Source organism: Rhinoderma darwinii, chromosome 4 (assembly GCF_050947455.1).
Source record: "Rhinoderma darwinii isolate aRhiDar2 chromosome 4, aRhiDar2.hap1, whole genome shotgun sequence".
In the NCBI taxonomy this organism is placed as follows: domain Eukaryota; kingdom Metazoa; phylum Chordata; class Amphibia; order Anura; family Rhinodermatidae; genus Rhinoderma; species Rhinoderma darwinii.
Window position 1 is genome coordinate 392,168,918 of NC_134690.1, and position 16,577 is coordinate 392,185,494.

Genomic DNA, 16,577 nt, shown 5'->3' on the forward strand with positions numbered 1-16,577 from the left:
TACTAAGGACAGAAGTTGTCAAACTAACCTAATCTGTTTTTATGAAGAGGTGAGCAGAAGTCTAGACAGAGGGGCCGCTGTGGATTTAGTGTTTTTGGACTTTGCAAAGGCATTTGACACTGTCCCCCATAGACGCCTAATGGGTAAATTAAGGACTATAGGTTTAGAAAATATAGTTTGTAATTGGATTGAGAATTGGCTCAAGGACCGTATCCAGAGAGTTGTGGTCAATGATTCCTTCTCTGAATGGTCACCGGTTATAAGTGGTGTACCCCAGGGTTCAGTGCTCGGACCACTATTATTCAACTTATTTATTAATGATATAGAGGAAGGGATTAATAGCACTATTTCTATTTTTGCAGATGACACCAAGCTATGTAATATAGTTCAGACTATGGAAGATGTTCATGAATTACAGGCAGATTTAAACAAACTAAGTGTTTGGGCGTCCACTTGGCAGATGAAGTTTAATGTAGATAAATGTAAAGTTATGCTTCTGGGTACGAACAACCTGCATGCATCATATGTCCTAGGGGGAGCTACACTGGCGGATTCACTTGTTGAGAAGGATCTGGGTGTACTTGTAAATCATAAACTCAATAACAGCATGCAGTGTCAATCAGCTGCTTCAAAGGCCAGCAGGATATTGTCGTGTATTAAAAGAGGCATGGACTCGCGGGACAGGGATGTAATATTACCACTTTACAAAGCATTAGTGAGGCCTCATCTAGAATATGCAGTCCAGTTCTGGGCTCCAGTTCATAGAAAGGATGCCCTGGAGTTGGAAAAAATACAAAGAAGAGCAACGAAGCTAATTAGGGGCATGGAGAATTTAAGTTATGAGGAAAGATTGAAAGAATTAAACCTATTTAGCCTTGAAAAAAGACGACTAAGGGGGGACATGATTAACTTATATAAATATATTAATGGCACATACAAAAAATATGGTGAAATCCTGTTCCTTGTAAAACACCCTCAAAAAACAAGGGGGCACTCCCTCCGTCTGGAGAAAAAAAGGTTCAAGCTGCAGAGGCGACAAGTCTTCTTTACTGTGAGAACGGTGAATCTATGGAATAGTCTACCGCAGGAGCTGGTCACAGCAGGGACAGTAGATACCGCAGGAGCCGTCACAGCAGGGACAGTAGATGGCTTTAAAAAAGGGTTAGATAATTTCCTAGAACAAAAAAATATTAGCTCCTATGTGTAGAAATGTTTCCTTCCCTTTTCCCTTCCCTTGGTTGAACTTGATGGACATGTGTCTTTTTTCAGCCGTACTATGTAACCAAATGAATAAGGATGACTGCTTAACAACAGACTTCCACCACTAGCTGTGACTAGTCTGGATCTTCATACAGTTATGGAGACCAACGTAGTCATCTTCTATATAGTTATGGCTGGTGATCTGGATCTTCATGCTGTTGTGGAGACCAGTGTTGTCAGCTTCAATATTTAGACTTGGTGGTGATTATTAACGAGTGGACCCGCTCGTCTGCCCCCTTCACTTTACAGATAATGGTCACTTATCAAATTAGTGGATAGAAAAGTAACATTTTATGGTATGGGGGAGAAAAGAGTATTTACTGGCTGGAGAAACAAGGTCTCCCTGCCAGAGATTGAGTTTCGTTTTCTGGGTTCTGCTGTGCCTGGATTAATGTGTTGGACAACCAAAAAGGCCCATTAAGACCTGTTGCCACCTTTTCATAATGCAAACTAGCGTGACAGTTGTCCACCGAAAAAAAGTTGATCTGCTATGTTGGATTTTTTTCAATCGTTATCAGCTGCAGTCCCTGGAAAGTTGTTTGTGCCAAATAACGGATCGTTTTAACTTATAGCGTTGTCATCCAAAAAGACAACCTTAACAGACCAACAAGTCGTTCAGAAAACATCGGAAACCACTAATGTATGGCCAGCTTTAGTTTGGGTCAACACCTAGATGCGAGTGCTGGGTTACAACACCAGATCTCAGTAGGTTTTGGAGACTGGCATTGTTGCCCGGCAGTCTTCAGAAGGTCTATTGAAGGCCTATATAGTGTTGGTGTCCTCCCGGATTTAGGAAAGCTGACCACCAATCCCACATTGAGAAGGTGAAAATGTAAGAGTATTGATTAAAAAAAAAGAGTGAAAGGAGTCACATCACATACGTATACGTCCACCATCATCACTTTTTGGTTTTGGATGAAGATAGTCCATGGTAATACAGTTTGACCAAATGTAATGTTTTGGTTTTCTGTACAATGTTTTTTTTCTTTCTTTGCAATGTTTAATCACATTTCCTTGGTTATATATATTTCTTTGGATAATCATTTCTTCCTCAGGAAAAAAAAATGTTTCATGACCACCAGTCAAAAGAGATCTGTGCTATCATTACACCGTGATATCGCATTCTTTCTACCGGACCAGCTCAAACGGATTGAATTAGTTCATTTTATTTTCATTATATTGGCACATAAAATGTACATTCAGAAAGTGGGGATGCCAGAATTATAAAATAACACAGTTCATCTCCAAATCTGTAGAAAATGGGATAAATTACTCTCCATTATTTCTCTTATCTCCCGGTGGTTAACCCAGGACACGTCAGACACAGCCAGATTATGGAACTAATATTACAAATCAATGCAACAAATTTACCCTTATATAAAAATGTAAACTTGTTAGCAAAATAAAAACATAAAACAATACATTTTGAAAAGCTGAGCAGAGACATCATAAATATTCATAAAATAGAAATGTATGGTTAGAAAGGGATTTCCCTTGATGTAAGAAGCACATGTTCCAAACAATACATAAATAAAGTTAAATAAAGTTTATAAAAAAAAAAAATATTGCACAGTAAAAATGAAATAAAACAATTTTTTGCAAAAAAAGGGCTTTTATTTTTTAAAAGTCTAAAAAAATAAATTAAAAAACCCCACCTCTATGGCATCGCTGTTATCAGAATGACCCAAGTAATAAAGTTAACGCGTTATTTAAACTGCACAGGGAACAGCGTGCAAGTTATGGCTCTTGGAATGCAACAATGCAAAAACAAATCATTTTTGTTTAACCCCTTAGCGCACCAGGACGCACCGGTACGTCCTGGTGTGGGGGGGGGGGGGTGATGTTTGGAGCACGCTCACGCGCTGAGCATGCTCCATATGCTGCGGGTGTCGGCTGTGTTTTACAGCCAACACTCAGGAATAACTGCCAGGAGCAGCGATCGCGCTGTTCCTGGATGTTTAGCCCCTCAAATGCTGCAGTCAATCGCAACTGCAGCATCTGAGGCTTTGAAAAATGGGGAGCGGCCCCCTCCGATAGCTCGTCGCCCCCCCACAATGAGATCGGGGGGTGACGATGGCTGTTATGGCAGCCAAGGGGCCTAATGAAAGTCCCCAGGGCTGCCTTCACTCTGCCTGTTAAGCCCTGCCTGTGGCAGGGCTTAACAGATGCCTGTAAAAATGAGGATACACTGGAATACATTAGTATTGCAGTATATTGTACCAGGGGGGCTAATGTACTAGGGGGGGCTAATAAACTGTGTAAAAAGAAGGGATATAAAGTTTTTGGTAGTGCAAACAAAAATAGAAAAAATAAAAAAAGTTCAATAACCCCCCTTTTCCCATTTTTCCTCTAAAGTAATGTAAACAATAAAACAAGTAAACAAAATTGGTATTGCAGCGTCCGTAAAAGTCTGAACTATTACAATATAGTGTTATTTAATGCGCACAGTGAAGGCCGTAAAAAAAAAAAAATTGTAAACCGCCAAAATCGCAGTTTTTTGGTCACCTTAGCTCCCAAAAAGAATGTTATAAAATGTGTGACAAAATGATCATATGTACCAACAAATGGTGCCAATAAAAACTACAGCTCGTCCCGCAAAAAATAAGCCCTCATACCGTTCAATGCACGGAAAAATAAAAGTTACGGCTCTCAGAATGTGGTAAAACAAAATTAGTTTTTTTAAAGTAATAAAATATAAAAAAATCTATAGAAATTTGATATCACCGTAATCGTATTGAGCCACAGAATAAAGTTAAGTTGTTATTTTTACCACACGGTGAAAGACGTAAAAACGGAACCCAAAAAATAATGGAGTAAATCGCAGTTTTTCCCAATTTCAGCCCGCAAATAATTTTTTTTCAGTTTACGAGTACATTATATGGTACTTTAAATGCTACCAATAGAAACTACAACTCCTCCCGCAAAATATAAGCCCTCACACCGCTCTATTGACGGAAAAATAAAAAACGTTATGTGTCCTTAAGGGGTTACAAGCTTTTGTGTTACAAAAGTATTAAAACTTAAAAAAAATAATAATACATATGTGGTATCGCCGCAATCGTACGGAACCATAGACTAAAGTTAACGTGATATTTAGGTTGCCTAGTGAACCGCATAAATTTAAAATGCAAAAACCGATTCTGGAAAAGCTGTTTTTTTCAATTCCCTACCTAAAAAAGCTAACAAAAGTCCCTCAATATATTATATGCACCCAAAAATTATTCTATTGAAAAACTCAACTCGTTCAGCAAACTACAAGCGCCCATACCTCTATGTTGATGGATATAAAGTTTTGAATCTTGAAAAGTGACGATGAAAAAATGAAAAAGAATGCTTCTGTCATGTCCGTGGCTGCGGGCCATCAGGTTCACTCTCCTGACGGCCGCAGCCATGGGTCTGCGAGCGCTAGCCCCAGTCTCCTCCTCAGGAGATGCCAGCGCTCACTTCCACTCACCTCGGCCGGGTCCCGTAGAGTGCGTGTGCATGCTCGTGCCCACTTTTACAGGGGCAGCACGCGACTTTAATGTGTAATCAGCCCATGAGTGCCCTGGACTATTAGAGGGGCCCAGCCCCTTGCTTCGATGCCTGAATGTTGTTTGTCGTATCCTAGTTTGTCTACGCAAATGGTCTCCTAGTGTTCTCCAGTTCCCAGTGTTCCCTGTTCCTTTATCCTGTATCCCGTGCTATCCTGGTCAAGTGCCGTGCTGTAGTCATGCTGTACTGTATTCCACGCCTGTACTGCTATTCCATGCCTGACGTCTACCAGCTGCCTAGTCCCAGCCGAGCCTGCCTTGCTACTGTCCGAGCTGCCACAGGTACCCTATACGAACTATAGACTGTGACCTGCGCCCTGTTGGCCAGCTGCCATGCCGCCAAGGCGGTACGGTCCAGTGGGTCCACAAACCCTACATGACATCTTGGTGATTAAGGCCAAAATGGGCCTGGTCATTAACAGGTTAAGGTTCTTTACCTCCCTGCAACCCACTGGCTCTCAGTTCCTGTTTAAAGCCAGCTAGTTTTTGACCTCTGTGGGACAGTTGAGCTTACCTCCCAACCGTCCCATTTTTCACAGGATTGTCCCGTGACACAAACCTCAAAGGGAGTAGGGTTTATGAAAATACACCCCTAAAGTGAACTTTTTCATCTGTTTTTTGGTTCTTCTTGGGCGGAACATGGGCGGACTTAATAATGTCCCGCAGATGGGGAATCAAATGTTGGGAGGAATGCTTTAGTGGCCCCAGGACACAGAATACCTACCTAAGCTTTGACAATGTAAAGTGATGACTAGTCCTTGACCATTGCAGGGCCTTCTGACTTGGAGGGTCCGGGAATATCAACCAGCTTGCTATAGACCCCATCCTAGTGCACGGTTGTGTCATGCTTTGTTTAGTACTTTTTTCCTCTGGCTTTTTGGAAAAAAAATTATTGGATTCCATATATAATTTTTAAAGTAAGGCCCCATGCACACGACCGTACCTGTAATTACGGTCTGTGTTTACGGACCCGTTATGTGGACCATGCTCCTATATAAAGTATAGAAGCACGGTCCGTGAATAGCAAAAGATAGGACATGTCCTATCTTTTGTGAAGGCTTTCTAAGGCCCGGACACCTTCCCGCAAATATACTGGAAGGTGTTCCTGGTCAATAGAAATTAATGGGTCCGTAATTGTGGACTGTAATTACGGTCCGCAATTACGGACTAAATCTAGGGTCGTGTGCATGAGGCCGTAGTTGTTTAAATAGGCTGTGGCAAAAGGGGGTGAATGGATGTACCCATCACATCCCATGAGCAAACATTTGAACCTATGCAGTTTTTCTCAGAAAACGGTATCCTTAGAAATAATGGTTCAGACTGCAAAACGGCTGCATCTGTAGAGTAGAACAATGTGAACCCTTTAACAATGTCTGCATTTTGGTTAATTGTTGCTCTCCTGCAACAATTCCACAAAGTGCATAACCATATGTTCAATCCCGGGTGTTACAGAAAGAAAAAAACAACAAATTACCATAGAGCGAAGAGACACACTGTGTGCTCCAGGCACTCTCACTAATTCATCCGCATGTCAATATAATCTCTATGTATTTAATTTTGATTTACTAAAGGTACTGCAGGCTGGAATCAGAAGGAACAAAGTACCAGAATAGATTTTCTACATGCCTGTGTCTATTCCCAGGCTTTTCCCGAGATCTCCATGTAGCTCATCTCTATGGTTGTCTACGGACTTTCTCCTTGGCAGACCTGACTCTAAGTGAGATTGATAAAACTGGACAGTCGACATTGGTTTTACTTGAAATAGTATTAAATGCAGCATGCGCTTCTTTTATTTTTTTCACACCCCTGAGCCGCCAACTCATTTTGATAATTCAATTTAGAAAATTGTTTTTATTAACTGAATTAAGTCACTGAGGTTGTAATTTTTTTTCAGATAACCTGCCCAGCATTTGAGGGGTTAATAAGTGCTTTTTGTATCTTATTATCGTTGTTCTTGTTCGTAGGGAAGATCCGGTTTGGAAATATTTTTCATACATTCATCCAGGAGGTAGCTGTAACGGTCGCGGACCGCCGGCTTCTCTCACCTTCTGGCGGCCCCGACTGCAGACCTTTGTACTCCTGCCAGTGTCTCCTTCCTGGAGATGCCAGCACATGCAGGCACACTGTACTGCAGTTGCTTCTAAGGTGCGTGCACCCCTCACTGGCCTTAAAGGGCCAGCGCGCGCACCTGTAATATGTTTCCTACCCAATCCCCACACACCCGGTAATATAAAAAAGGACTCTGCCCTCTACCTCCTTGCCTGAGCGTTGTTGTCTTCCCGTGTTGGTTAAGCAAATAGTCTTTTAGTTGTATCCTGTTCCCAGTGTTCCCGTATTCTGTATCCCGTAACTGTGTTTGTTCCTGAGCTGAAAGATATTGTTGGAGTCGTGTTGTTCCATCTACCACGTCCAGTGTCAACTGCCTCACTAAGTGTCTTCTGCCACGTCCAGTGTCGTGCCACGTCCAGCATCATCTGCCACGCCAAGTGTCATCCGTGCCACAAATCATCTGTGCCAAAACGTCTGCCACATTTCGTGTCTCTCTGGACTTTCATTGACTGTTGTTTGGTCAGCTGCCACTCCGCTACGGCGGAGCGGCCTAGTGGATCCACACACCCCAGAACCGTGACAGTACACTCAGAACCAGTGCAGGACTCTTTTAGACGAACTACATTGTAAGCAGTTGAGGGGGTGAAGAATTGACCCATGGAAACGGCGTAAACAGGGAAACCAATATGGGATCCTAAAATGTACCTGTGGAACAAGCCTTCTTGCTGCCTGACTATGGGATGAACTGTGCAGTTAGTAAATCGCAGTCAATCATCTGATGACAGATACTCAAGGCAGCCCCACTTTTTGAGTGATTTGGATAATTATATTATATTAGATGCTGCAACAATGATAATAAATAATATATTCTGAAATTTGATCAAAACGGACCTTTAATGTGGACAAAGACACTTGTCTGTAAAGGGATTTTATGAGATTAGATAAAGGGTATTTTTCCACCCTCAGAAACAGCGCCTCTCTTGTCCATGGGCCATGTCTGGTATTGGAAATCCTTAAAGTAAATGGGGCAGGATGTAATACCAGACATAGTCCATCAACTGGAGTGGCTCAGAATCATCAGACTCTTTTTTTTAGTCATCCAACCCCTTTAAGGTCAATGTTTTTTATATTTTTTATATATTTTATACATTCGCTAATTAAAAGAATGTATGGGTTGTTTTTACTTTTCCCTATTGCATACATTGCATTCTTCTTCTGCATACTTGAGAGCTGAAATCATTCGACATTCTCGGATGGCTCAATGTATGTATAGAATTCCTAGTGCTTTGCCTTCTGGAAAATTTCTCCTTTACTCAAGGAACTTATCAGTAAAAACAGCAACCAGCAGAATTGTGAATGCAGCTCTGGAGTATAATACAGGCTGTAAGAGAAGTACAAGATACGTAATGTATAAAGTTCCTCAATTTCACCCTGAGATTTTCCTCAGTATGAATGTGAATTGTCAGCAGATCCAAATACATGTGTGTGTGTGTGTGTATGTATGTATGTATGTATGTATGTATATATATATATATATATATATATATATATATATATATATATATATATCTATATGTATATATACATAAATAATAACCATATTGTATACATATTGTATACTATACCATAGAAATGAATGGAACCATAGAAATTAGGACTGTTTGCCTGATCTCAACATTGCTTTTATGTATGAGAAAAATGGGTCGTTATTCTACCTTTAACCTCTTGAATACAAAACATTTGTTATAAATTAGGTTCTTAAAGCGGTTTTCCCATAATCCATATATATTACCTATCCACAGGATAGGTGATAAATATCTGATCAGTGGGGTTCCAACCTCTGGGACCCTCACCGATCACGAGAACGGGTTTACCTTGCCGTTCCTGGAAGCCCCATAGGAATGGAGCGGTACTGCGCATGCTCGGCCATGCTCTATTAACGTCCTATGGGGCTGACGGTGATATTGCTCAGAAGCTCTATAGAAATGAATAGAGTGGGGGCTGCTGAATAGAGTGGCGGTCGAGCATGCGCACTATTCATATGGTGATCCCAGGAAAGGCCAGGTAAGCCCGTTCTCGTGATCGGTGGCGGTCCAAGCAGTCGACCCCCACCCATCAGATATTTATCCCCTATCCTGTGAATAGGTCATATGTAATGATTATGGGAAAACCCCTTTAGGGTATTTTTTTGAGTTTTTAAACTCTATAGATCCCCCTTCAGAGTAGATATGTAGGTAACCCGAATTTTACTGGGGTAATCGTACAACACTAGAAGCCTCTCTGGCAAAATTCTCATTCAGGGCTGTATTATATTATAGGGACAATTGCTTAGGGGCCTTCACCACTTTAGGGTCTCCTCCTCCAAGTTACCTAAAGCGCTTTCCAGAGCAGAAAAACACAGCAGCTAGAGAGACTTCAACTATTGTACAGCTGTCCCGGCCATGTCTGCCGCCCGGTATTATCATTGGAGGTATACGACATAGCCGATCCTTGTTTTATCCAACAACAGAAATTGAAATTGGGGGACGGTTTTGCTTTTCCCTTTCATTTTAGATAGGGGTCAGATCCTACATTTGCCAACAATTATCTAATGTGTTTGTCTGGTTTAATATGGGTAGGGGACCCAACAACCTCTCGTTCTGCCAACTGTGTCTATTGCCGTCCCTTTATAACTTCTGTCAGGAGACACGATGACATACATAACTGGAGGTGCACTTTAACAAACCGGCATGGCATTTCCAAAAGATAATCCCTTTACAAAAGTTCTGGCATGACTTTTCGAGCAATCATAACAATATAAGGTCAATGGTTCCTAGTGAACTGACCGGTTACACCAGCGACCCCCGACCCTGACAGCCACGGTCATGAATATTGGATATTGGAAAGAGGTATACTCACCAATGCTGCTTTGCAAGACCAGAAAACCAAAATCTAGTTACAGCAGATATGTACAGCCATTAGCCTCCACCTGACAAGGCGCGGTACACTACAGCATTTCATTAATTAATTCCTTTTAATTATCTGATAATTCACGGCTAAACTATGCATACTTAAAATCAGCAGGGGGCATGTTAATCATTGCAGACACACTTTATATGTGCATAGTATAATCAAACGAGAACATTATTAATACACAACACTCCCAGCACTGCTACTCTACTGCGCAGACACACTATTCATAGTAACGACAGTAGATGTGACACAGGACAATTCATTCATACAAATCACATGCTAAATGACCAAGAATAATATGAGGTGTTAAGCAAACATTAAGTCTTAAAATGTAGAGAAATTAATAAGAATTCCATTTTTTTTCAAGAATTATCTATCTATCTATCTATCTCATATCTATCTATCTATCTATCTATCTCATATCTATCTATCTATCTATCTATCTATCTCATATCTATCTATCTCATATCTATCTATCTATCTCATATCTATCTATCTATCTCATATCTATCTATCTCATATCTATCTATCTATCTATCTATCTATCTCATATCTATCTATCTATCTCATATCTATCTATCTATCTATCTATCTATCTATCTATCTATCTATCTATCTCATATCTATCTATCTCATATCTATCTATCTATCTATCTATCTCATATCTATCTATCTATCTATCTATCTATCTATCTATCTATCTATCTCATATCTATCTATCTATCTCATATCTATCTATCTATCTATCTATCTATCTCATATCTATCCATCTATCTATCTATCTATCTCATATCTATCTATCTATCTATCTATCTATCTATCTATCTATCTCTCTCATATCTATCCATCTATCTATCTATCTATCTCATATCTATCTATCTATCTCATATCTATCAATCTATCTATCTATCTATCTCATATCTATCTATCTATCTCATATCTATCTATCTCATATCTATCTATCTATCTATCTATCTATCTCATATCTATTTATCTATCTCATATCTATCTATCTATCTCATATCTATCCATCTATCTATCTCATATCTATCTCATATCTATCTATCTATCTATCTATCTATCTATCTCATATCTATCTATCTATCTATCTATCTCATATCTATCTATCTATCTCATATCTATCAATCTATCTATCTATCTATCTCATATCTATCAATCTATCTATCTATCTCATATCTATCAATCTATCTATCTCATATCTATCAATCTATCTATCTCATATCTATCAATCTATCTATCTATCTATCTATCTCATATCTATCAATCTATCTATCTATCTCATATCTATCAATCTATCTATCTCATATCTATCAATCTATCTATCTCATATCTATCTATCTATCTATCTATCTATCTCATATCTATCTATCTCATATCTATCTATCTCATATCTATCTATCTATCTCATATCTATCTATCTATCTCATATCTATCTATCTCATATCTATCTATCTATCTATCTATCTATCTATCTATCTCATATCTATCTATCTATCTCATATCTATCTATCTATCTATCTATCTATCTCATATCTATCTATCTCATATCTATCTATCTCATATCTATCTATCTATCTATCTATCTCATATCTATCTATCTATCTATCTCATATCTATCTATCTATCTATCTATCTATCTATCTCATATCTATCCATCTATCTATCTATCTATCTCATATCTATCTATCTATCTATCTATCTATCTCTCTCATATCTATCCATCTATCTATCTATCTATCTCATATCTATCTATCTATCTCATATCTATCAATCTATCTATCTATCTATCTCATATCTATCTATCTATCTCATATCTATCTATCTCATATCTATCTATCTATCTATCTATCTATCTATCTATCTATCTATTTATCTATCTCATATCTATCTATCTATCTCATATCTATCCATCTATCTATCTCATATCTATCTCATATCTATCTATCTATCTATCTATCTATCTATCTATCTATCTATCTATCTATCTATCTATCTCATATCTATCTATCTATCTATCTATCTATCTCATATCTATCTATCTATCTCATATCTATCAATCTATCTATCTATCTATCTCATATCTATCAATCTATCTATCTATCTCATATCTATCAATCTATCTATCTCATATCTATCAATCTATCTATCTCATATCTATCAATCTATCTATCTATCTATCTCTATCTATCTCATATCTATCTATCTATCTCATATCTATCTCATATCTATCAATCTCTCATATCTATCAATCTATCTCATATCTATCTATCTATCTATCTCATATCTATCTCATATCTATCTATCTATCTCATATCTATCAATCTATCTATCTATCTATCTATCTCATATCTATCTCTCATATCTATCTATCTATCTCTCTCATATCTATCTATCTATCTCTCTCATATCTATCTCTCTCATATCTATCTATCTCATATCTATCTATCTCATATCTATCTATCTATCTATCTCATATCTATCTATCTCTCTCATATCTATCTCTCTCATGTCTGTCTGTCTGTCTGTCTGATATCTATCTATATGTCTGTCTGTCTACCACTGTCCCCAACTGAATATATATATATATATATATATATATAATACGTTATTTTTTTAATTGTTCCATTATTTGCAATCATCTCATTTCTTTTTTTTGTTGTTGTAATTCTAGACAGTTGAGTCTATTCTCCGTTCCAGATTTAATTTGTAATAAGAAGCACCCACGGGTGATTATAACCATTATTATTACGGTGGTGTAAGCTCTTCTCCAGGAATCCTCTATGATAACACTACGGTCCCATGTGCATCTACAACAGAACTTGATTTCCAAAATAAATAAATAAATACGAGCAGCAAAAGAGCTAAATGGATACAAGTCTCGATCCCCATAGACCTGCTCGATGCAATCTTATTTGAATTCAGGTTATAGCAGAATTAATTTGGTAAGGAAGCAATCACTTCAGTCGCAGACAAGAGATGAGGGGCCTTGGATACATCATGAACCTCACCCAGTTATTAATCCAAGTAGGGGGCAAACAAGGGGAGAGGTCTGAACTCGTATCCATCTCTATGTACATATAAAATTCATAAATTATTGGCAAAAAAATAATACTTGGGGAATTGTATGAAAATTTCTATGCATTTTTATCACACATTTGTTGTGTGAGTTATTTAAAGGTGTATTCACATTTCAGACATTAATGACATACCCACGAGATGGTAATACCCTTTTAAAGGCCAGCATCCAAGTGGTTAAAACAATGAATTGAAATTCCTTAAAGTTCATGTCTACCTTTGAACACAATATAAATTGGTCCACAATGCAATTGCTGGATAATTTCTTAATATATCTTCATAGTAGTTGGATCTCAATTTTTCTGATATAGCGCTCCAAATACTTTGCATACACAAAGAGTTAAATAATACACTTCTAGCTGCCTGCAGGCACCACTAGGGGGAGCTTAAGAGCTAAGAGCATACAGTCTAAACATTGAACTCAATAATAAAAAGAGTATGCAATAAACTCCAGAGCTCCCCTAGTGGTGGCTACAGGCTGCCTGAATTTTATCATTATCAGAGCTTCCACCACTATAAAAATATTTTAAGAAGTGAATAAACACAGAATGTTTGACCTTCAAATGACATTGTGTTAAAAGGTGGATAAAAATAAACAGTAGATCCAAAAGTGCAGATGTTTTATAGCGCTAAAGATGCTGAATGAGAAAAAAAATCATGAAGTAAACAAACCAGTTTTACTATATATTTTAAGTTACTGTATATGTGTTTATAAAATAATTCTAAAATATAGTAAACAAAAAAAACACCAGTGTCGCCAGGCACTAACACAATGCTCTTCCATATCTTAAAGCTGACAGTACAGGACATCATAGGTACTTTACACCAATTCATTTCAAAATCAGTTACGTTGTAATTCCATTCCACTCTAGTTTTATATTCTTCCTGATAGTCTGGCCACAAGGTGGCGATGTTCTCTTGCTTTCTGCTTCTTAACTATGTCAGAAATAGGGATGCTTTTCTCAAATCCATAAAATAGAAAATAAAAAATCTGCTTCCCTGTGCAGAATAACTTTTGACCAGATGTTTTATTTAACAATGAAATAAAAGTAAAAAAGTATAGTAGCACTAAGAATTGCTACTTTGTTGCCAGACTCTAGTTCCCCTTTAAATGCAGCCAGCTTGTCATTGCACTCTCCTCTACAGTGCAGCGATGTGAGAACAGGCTGCTGTGCAACTTCATACCCAGCTCCCCAAGGTTACACACAAGTATACATACAGTCTATATACATGCACAAGTCCCACAGTGCAGTGATAGCAGGAGAAGGTCACGAAAACCCTCGTCTTCACCCCTGTCCTGAACTCTACTACTGACTTTGACTGCACTCCGATGAGACACAACAGTAACGGGCAGACCTGGGCATTGTTGGTGTTAGGTCATTCTTTACTAAGGCAAAACTGACAACGAAGAGGGAAAAGGGGGGGAACCTCTAAGACGGAGATGCTTCCCCCCCTACCCCCAGTGTACTATGCCAGTGTAGAGAGGAGATGGAAGGAGACAGTACCTGGTGGTAAGCAGTCAGGTAGCCGCTTGGGTGATATTGATAGTAAACCATTCAGGAGCACTGAGCACACACACGCCTCCTCTCACCGGCTCCTACGACCTCGACTTGGGAGGGGTGCTGGGTCCTCCTCCACTGACGGGGGCGCCGGGCTGTCCACAGGGCAGGCTCTTCCATTAGGCAAAATTAGGCATTGCCTAGGACGGTATAAAGAGAGGGGTGGCGCTAGATCAGGACAGATCACTGAGCAGAGATGCGGGCAGTTCAAACAGCTGTGTGGTGATAAGCGCTTTCAATTGCGGAGTCTCTCTTTCAGCAGCAGCAGGAGGGGGGCGGTGGGAGATTCATCACCTCAGAGTCAATGCGGAGGGCTGGATGGAGAAAGGCTACAGTTTCACATGATCCATAAATTCATTTTGCAGGGACCCCCTGATCACACATGGATTATTAGGATTAGGATTGTGTCTCGGTCGGCTGCCAAGCACGGGAGGATAGTTTTTGTTGCATGCTTCCTGTGTATTGATGAGAAGGGAACACGCGTGGCAGATGACCGAGGCTCAACACGCTGACCGGGCTGCAAGGCACAAAAGAGAGGGACAGATGAATTCACCCAGACACAATATCATAGCATTCCTGCACCAACACTTTCATAATTACCTCTTAATTAGGTTGTGACAGTGGGCTGACACTTCACGGGGATGGGACGAGTCGGGTTTAACCATTTCAGGACTGGCACAGTTACTGATTTCTAGGTGGAAAAACAATTGTGTCTAAATAAATAAAACTGGCGGCAAATTCTGTATACTGGGGTCTGTGCGCCACAACAAAGTCATGTTTTTTTTTTTTATCTTAAAGGGATTTTTTGATATGTAAAAAAAAAAAGGTTTAAAAGCCCAAAATAGTAAAATAAGAAACTTTTTATTATACATACAGATGTAGCCATCTTTAGCTTGACTTTAAAGGCATTATATACACAGTGGCAAGATCCCTTAACTTCACTTTTTCAGTGGCTTTTGTTGTGTGATATCACGCTGCAGCAAGTTATCAGAGTCAAGATAAAGATGGCTACATCCGTACATTGCCAACTGCTGGGCTTGGCGTTCCACCTCCTTGTTTAGAGAGCTCCTTCATGACGTTGTCCATAGTGACGGCACATCACTTCATCGTGACAACAATACATTGCTGTAGGGATAAAATGTCACCACGGACACCATGGTTCCAACATGTGTCCAACAGTGGGTGCAAGTGCCCCTTTGGACTTTAGCTTGGTAGAGCCGGGGGCGCTGTTTGGTGACAGATACGCTTTAATAAAAGAACTCTGACATCATTTTGATATTGCAACTCATCAAACAATATTTTTCTCCCATTGGACATATGACTTTTGGGGTCATGATTAGGTGTAGAAACTAGGTGCAGTTGTGACCTCTAAACTTTCGGTAGACTTAGACTATGTTCACACTGAATTTGTAGTGTACGATCAGCGTATGTTGAATGTGTCCATAGGGTGCCGTTGATCTGATGATTACCAAAAGAGTGTCCTTGTGACATACATCGGGGCGGATGCGCCTGCATACCTTTTTTTTACAACATGAAATAGAGTAGTTGACTTTGCCATTCAATACAGAGGCATCCAGTAAAGGAAAAATGGATACCCTATGGGCAACACACGCCACTGTATGCCTCTACTGCCACATATGTCGAGCATTCTGTTGGAGGTATATGTCTAGAAATACTCCCGATGTATGCCTGGGCTTAATGTGAATAGGTCCTTACCCTGTAATTGTAGATATACTGTTACACTGGTATAATGCCCCTTTTTATTCCAGTAGAAGAGACCGGGCTACAAGACATATAGCGCTGCAATTTTTGGCAAATAGGGAAAGACCTCTCAATCAAGCTGAGCCAGGCGGGGTGAAGCCAGAAGAAAGCCGCCCAGCGGACACTTCCCCCAGTGCCTGGCTCTTAATGCCGCAGTGTTTCAGAGTAAAATCTAGTTCTTTGTGACTGGGGAGCCTTTTTGTATTTCATATATTTTAATTCTCATTTGCCTTATTTATTTACTTTTCCATTTTTCCATTGGGGGACTTTATTTTATAAACTTTATATACTGACGCATATGTATATTTCATTGCTGCTGTACCTGCACATGTATCAGGACGTATATATGTGAGGAGAGCTGCTCCCG

General features: G+C 39.3%; 1 protein-coding gene across 1 annotated transcript in view; it reads right to left on the bottom strand.

The window, feature by feature from the left end:
* Positions 1 to 14,955, bottom strand: part of ESRRG (estrogen related receptor gamma) — a 660,741-nt gene extending 645,786 nt beyond the window's left edge. Inside the window, exon 1 of the mRNA XM_075863340.1 lies at positions 14,396 to 14,955. The gene's annotated coding sequence lies outside the window, so the exon portion shown is untranslated. The remainder of the gene's footprint in view (positions 1 to 14,395) is intronic.
* Between the last annotated feature and the right edge of the window lie 1,622 nt (positions 14,956 to 16,577).